This window comes from Aphelocoma coerulescens, chromosome 1, assembly GCF_041296385.1.
Source record: "Aphelocoma coerulescens isolate FSJ_1873_10779 chromosome 1, UR_Acoe_1.0, whole genome shotgun sequence".
Classification (NCBI taxonomy): Eukaryota; Metazoa; Chordata; class Aves; order Passeriformes; family Corvidae; genus Aphelocoma; species Aphelocoma coerulescens.
Window position 1 is genome coordinate 99,757,435 of NC_091013.1, and position 6,921 is coordinate 99,764,355.

Consider the following 6,921-nt stretch of genomic DNA (forward strand, 5'->3'; position numbering starts at 1 on the left):
AACATCTAGGCCAGAGCTCAACCCCTGCCCTGTGGGCTCGCAGGGCTCCTTGCTGGGCTGTCCTTGTGCTGTTCTGTAGCTGAGGCTCCTTTCCAGCCAGATCCAACTGCATCTTGCAGGAATGCTTTTTGGCTACAGTTGCTGCTCAGGAGTTAAACCTCACCTGGACATCTCACACCAGTCCAGGAGCATTTCTTGCGCTTCCTGCTGTGACTCACCAGTTTAGATACCATCTTCCAAAAGAAAACTACACTGAAGCCAAGTCTGGACAAGCACTGACTAATATTAAAGGAAAGCTTCACCCCACTGTGACTGTGACATCCTTGCCTGGGTAAGGGACTGAGGGAGCTGTGACTGGGGCAAATGGGGCTCCAGTGCTTGGGGAAGGGAGCAAGTAACCAGGGCCAGGTTGGGACAGAAGGAAATGGAGGATGTTTTATATTGTCTCCAGATGCTGGTCAATATTCCCAAGCTAAGTAATAGTGGTAATTAGGGACAGCATTTACAGCAGCTTCCCTTTAGCAGTGAGTTTTGTCACAGGGCTGAGCTCACCCTGACTTTTTTCCCACCCTCAAAGGGCAGGATGTGCTTATGATGGCAGCACCATCTCCTTTAGCCTAAAGTGTCATGGAAGATCTTGCATGAGATGCCCATGAGCCAGCAAAGGAACCTGAAATAGCATCAGTGCATGAGTGGATGGACACCAGACATCTGTGCCAGACTCCTGCATATCCTTTGCTGGAGGTGGGGGCCTGAGGCAGAAGCATGAGGGCAGGGCATAGGACCAGGATGTGGGAGCCTCAGCAGACCTCTACGGAGCAATTACCTTGCTCAGTGCTAGGCTCTTGCTGAGGTGTTTATTTCCCCAGTAATCCTTCGTTTGCACAAGATCTGCCAATTAGCAAGAAGAAAGGCACTAGTGCCTCCTGGGGACCTACTCCCCAGCACCATTCCTCAAGGGATAAAGCACTTTTCTGCCAGACTTGACAGCAGGCAGCTCTGAGCCCCTCCCCAGTGCTCACTTGCCCCTGACTCCATGGCCTTGAAAACAGGAGGAGGGCAAAACATCCCCCTCCAACCTCTGGACCAGCTGATTAGCCAAAGTAGAAAGCAGATTAACCCCAATTAGGTGAAAATGTATAAACAATTATATTCAGTAAAGCTCTGTGGATAGGCTTCCCAGGAGTCTGGTTTTGAACATACATCCCAGGGACCTTCCATAGCTTACACTCACAGCTTCTTACTCCATCAGCTCCTAAATTGTACCAATGCTCAGAGCCCCTTCTGTGCTCTCCCACAGCTCACTGCTGCAGGCTTGCTCAGATCCTGCCTGCACTTGCTTCAGATGTTGCTGTGTTCCTCTATCTCTCCTCCTCCAGCCTCTGCAGCCCTCCTTCTCTTTCCCCATCACTCCATGTGCCATCCCAAGGGCCTCTGGGCTCCTGGGCTTTGCTGATGAAAAGTATGACAGAAGGTCTGTATCTATGGAAAGTTTTACTTCCTATATGGAAGGATAGAAATCCCTCCCATCACACTCATCTTTGCTCCCATGAGATCATCTATCTCCCTGCTTCTTTCATCTGGCTTTCCAAGCACAGTAACCTCTTCACTTGTGTGAACCTTTAAGCCCTCTGACTCTTCAGACAGCTGGAAAGCTCTGCCCAGCTCTGATAACAGCAGCTGTAGGATCTTGCATTTATGTGCTTCCTTTCACTTTAGGAGGCCCCACATTTTCCTGTGTGGTACACAAAACTTTGCCTCTGGGAGGCTTCTGCTGCTGTCCGGCAAGCAGCCAGTTCAAACAGCCCAGAGGGGAGATCTGATCAGGAAGGAGATACTGAAAAACTCTCCAGTGAAATGCCACCAGAACTTTGCAACTATAGCTGGAAAACAGCTGTGCTTCCTAAGCATGCCTGGGAAGGTTGGTGTCACCTCCTAGAGGTTTGCCTAGCCAGCACCCCCATGTCCTATGTGCTTGCTTAACTGGATGCCTGATGAGCTGAAATAAGCCAGAAAGTCAGGGATGGTCAGAAAACCATCAGCCATGAGGAATGGGAAACCTCTCCACAGGCAGAGCAGCTCAGCTTTTCCCTTTACTGTGGCAGAGTACATTGAACAGCCAACAGAAGAAAACCCCACAGCCTTTTTTTAAATGTTAGAAGGTAAAGAAAAAGGGATTCTTGACAGCATGTCACGTTCATGGACTGGGACCCACAGCTGACAGGAATCAGGGCTAAAAATAGGCATCAGGGCTAAAAATAGGCATCAGTGCTAATGGGCTCAGAGCAGCCTTCAGCAAACGAGTCTCAAGGTGAATTATGAAATCTAACACGCATTCTGTCCCTAAGAAGTGTGGTTTCTATTGCAGCTTATTTACTTTGATCTCCATACCTGCCAGACATAGGATACGAGTGTCGGTTTCACAGCGAAACAGAGCTGGGCCTGATGGGGGGACAGCCAGGAAGTCAACAGGAGCACTGTTGTGGAGGATGCAGCTCCACACGACTCAGCAACAGCGCTGGGCCAAGGAGTTCTGGTGGTCATCTTTGCCTGGAGAAACTGGCCCAGCTCGGTTGTGACGCCCCTCGGTGACTTGGCTTTCACATAACCTCCTGAAACCCTTCATTCATACAGCACCTGCCAGTCCATCCACATGTATTTTTGGTGATGCTGTTCTGCAGTGACAACCTGATTGTCTTCATTCAACCAACGCCCTCCTGCATTACCCTATATATCTGGTCTGGCTGAGGCATGGTGACAGGGCTCCTCTCTGTTGGATGAGCATTGTGGGGTGCTCTTGACAGCTTTGCCCCATGTGTGGGAGAATGAGCAGCACCTGATCCAGAGAAAAAACAGAGCAGCACAGGAATGAAGCTTGGCTATGCAAGAACTATTGTCTCACAAAGTATTTTGAACCAACAAGTTTATACTTATCTGCCCTGTGTATGGCATGGCTGGGGTGTGTTTGATCTGATGGCAGGAGCCCTGCTGTGAGGTTTACCACATTGTCAAGCTACTACCTGAAATGGCTGAGAATCGTCTTCCCACAGCTCCGTGCTGCCCCAGCAGAGCAGAGGAGAAGGGAAAGGGAGTGCTCAGCAGACAGCTGGGGTTTTGCTTTCCAGTATTTTCTGCTGTTGTTTTCAGATGTGTCTACAGCTAATCATCCAGGGACTTCTTTCTGTTACTTTTTAGTATTTTTTTCCTTTTACAAAATACTTTCTAAAAGCAAACCTGTGCAACAGCCAGTCTGCAACGTGGCTGTCCCCAGCCTGTCCTCATCACACGTGTTTGCCTGCATGCTCTTACTTCTCTGCTCTTCCACGGGTTTTTTTAGGAGGCAATTAATCCCCAGGGAGATTAAAATAGAAAGGGAGTTTTTCCTTGGAGCAAGCATTTCCGAGTGACCTTCTTTCTCCTCCACAGTGAAAATGGACCATCTTGGACCAATCACTCCCAAAGCAACAGATACCACTTGAAGGCTTCCGGCAAAGCCTTCTAATTACCGTGGGCCAGGGGTCAGGAACAGCTCAGCTGCACTGCTGGCAGTCAGCGCAAGCTACTGGGAACAGTGTGATCACCTGGAAATAATGAAGGTATGATAGGGAAGAAAACCTAATACTGGGATGACTACCCTCAGGATCTGCTGGGGAAGGTCTATTTTGGTCACAAACAGAGCAGTCAGGGCGGAGTCCTCACTACCTCCTCTGGAAGTAGTCAGATGGCTACTGTTTGCTCGAGCCTTCCTCTTTTTCATTCTGGATTTCAGTGTGTTTTTGTAATCAGCTGCCTGAGCTCATCCACCTCTTTAAACCACCACATGTCATTACTGGAATCAAGGACCTTACACTGGTGTCAGCAGGGTCCCTTTTCAGGCCATGTGTGAAATCCCCAAATTACTACCAAATTTGGAAGAAGCACCCAGAACCTCTTCCTCCTCTCCGTGTCTTATCCTTGAGTTACCCCCACATGAAGCCCTCCACTCAGTGCTGCATGCATGTGGTTGCTGGATTCTCAGCCAACATCCATGAACCCCCTCCCCAGAACACACACATGGGGTATGTAACAACCATGTCAGGACTTTTCTGTTCATATTGTCCTTCAGGATTGTCCTGTCTTCACTCCTATCAGTGGAATATTAACACCTGAACACTCAGGTAAGATCTAGCTGTTTAAATACATGCCCACAGATGTCTTACAGCTACAGCTGTATAAATACAGCTACATAAATACTCTTTTGCCTGAACACATTTCAGGCTTGAATAGGCTTGTCCCACTGTCTAGGGAGAGCTCAGCAATGCTATTGGTCCCAGGGTGTCAGTGGGGCTTGAGCTCCAGCAGCTCAGCATCCCTGCTGTGCCCTAAGGGAGATCAGGGAGCTGGCTCTGGATGCCCTCCAGCAGCAGTCTGGAAAGGGTGCAGCAGTCCCCAGCGACAGGGCTTGCATTGTATGTTCAACAACATAGGGAGAGCCATGTATTCTACCCAGGGTTTCACAGAAATTAACTGAATTGCCAGCAGATCTGAGCAGCAGTTTAGGACATGCCTTGTTGGGCCATAAGTATGTGATGGTTCACAAGGGGTGGGGGAAGCAAAGCCTCCCAAGCCAGTCTTGAGAAAGAAACCCTGCTACAGTCAAGCTTGAGGGAAGAAGGAGTAAAGAAAATCCTTTTCTTTCACAGCTTCATGCCTATCAAGCCTTGAGCAGGAAAAGGGAGGTCAATCCCTCTTTGAATTTTGGGCTAACATCTGTGATTCCACCCTAATAAGGCTTGTCCCACCTTACTGAGGAACAAAAGTGTCTTCAGATGCCATGTGTGTGTTACTGTTAGACAAACAGCTCTTCACACATCTCTGGGATGAGCTTCTGCATCCACTGAGTGTGGTGGTGCCACAGCTCTCACGTCCCACAGAGGTGAGGGGTAGGTTTGATGGAAGGGGTTGTGGCATGGGCAGGAGGAGAAAAGCCCTTGAGCTCCTGTATGGTGTATCCCACCTCAGTCCATTTGTGCCCTTTGAAGTTGTTCCTCTTCCTGGTGCCTGTCCCTGACATCTCCAGTGTACCCTGGACAGTCATGGTGTAGGCTGAGCCTGTTCAGCAACCCACAGCTCGTATCCCCTTTATCCCAAAATAAGTGAGGAAGGGATTTTTGCTTTGCTTCACTGTGAAGCATTTGTGAGCAGATAGGTTTTGCCATAAATGGCATTTTTTTTCTGCTCTGTGGGGAAAACTATGTCACCCTTGGCACAGGAGTACAGAGCTAGCCAAATTAGAGGTATTCATCTGTACTCACATCATTCCCAGCTCCCCAGACCTCCCATCACCAGCCAAGGCCATGCATCAGGGAACACAGGTCAGGGGTGAGAGGCAGGAGGAGATGGGGTTCTTAGAAGAAGATCAAATCTCAAAACATCATATTTTCACTCATTACAAGGCAGTAAAGAAGCTAGGCAAGCAGGGCAATTAGAGATAAGGGTGAGCAACACACTGTTCCCAGACTGATGTCCTGCCTGCTGGTAAAAGTGGGGGTGCAGTGCAATGCATTCTTGACATTTTGTTCTCCCAACTGATGCCAGCTCAGTTCTTATCAGATATCTCCACGGCCAGTGATTTTTCACAGTGGGTAACACAACTGAGCTGCATAGGAAATAATCATAAACCTCTGTCCAGGCAGCTGAGCAGAATGTTCCCCTCCTGGCCTTCAAATATTTGTGGCTTTACCTTTTCCACTCTTCCTCACTTAATCTCTTTCCTGCCCTGCACATTCAAGGCTCTGACCCACCCTGAGTTACATGAAGGTGATGAACTTAGACCAGATCTTTCCTCCACTCCTTGGATCCAGTCTGACCTCCTCTTCAGCAAACAACATAGACTTGTCTTTATCTCGAACACACTCTTTGGTGGTTCCCTGCTGGTCAAACAAACCTTAAATTACAGGGACAATACGGCCAGCACACAAACTCAGAGCTGGGGCAGGAGGGCACAGTCAGAGCAAGGCTGCCATCAGGGACCAGTATGGCAACAGGAGAGGCCATGTTTTGCTCCTGACTCCCCAACTCTCCACAGCAAGAGAATGCCTCTATCCACCCTCTCTACTGAGGAAAGCTATCTCCATGCTCAAGAATGCTCCAAGCTCAATAGCTTCCATGAGAAAAAATTGCACAGTCTTGGCAGTGCTGGATGAGGTGGAGGTGCTTCAGCTGCCCACCACCATTTCAGGCTGAACGTGGAGATCATTTTGCAGGCAACAGAGCCGCCTCTGACAAGAATCTGACCTTGAGTACACTGGCCTGACCTCCCAGCAGAAAGGGCACCTGAAGTTCCCTCTTGGGCGGATTTTGGCTGAGTCTCAAGGATGCCTTTGCTGCTATTCTTCCTTTATGCTGAACTTCGTGAAACTGGGCTTGGTGTCACCACACTGTGCAAGAGAGACACCCTCCTTGTTCTGCTCTGTGTCCATCTCTCTGCTAAAGCAATATTTGAGGAGCTCGGTTATGTGTGCCAAAGCCAGGGGAGCTGAGGATGCAATCCAACTTATTCCCTTTAGGTTCTGCACTCCAGGAGGATAAGGAAGCTTTCCAGTAAGCACTCACACCCTGGTGATAACGGTGACAAAACACACCCTTGCCTAGGTTAACACGTGACGGTACTGTTAACTCAAGCAAGGTACTGCTCTGCCCTCCACACGTGCATGCCACAGCTCCAGACTTTCTCAGAGCTCCCTAGGATGAGTCCTTACAGATTAGGCAACAAGGAGCATGTTAATTTTGGCTTCAATTTACCCTGTCTGCTCTGCCTTTGGCTATGCACCTCAGGGGCTCCCCTCTTGCAGTGCCCTCACTCCCAGGGCACAGAGCACATCCCTCTGGGGCTGTCAGTGATTCTAGGGCAGTTCAGAGCCTCAGGCTCTTTGCAAGAGA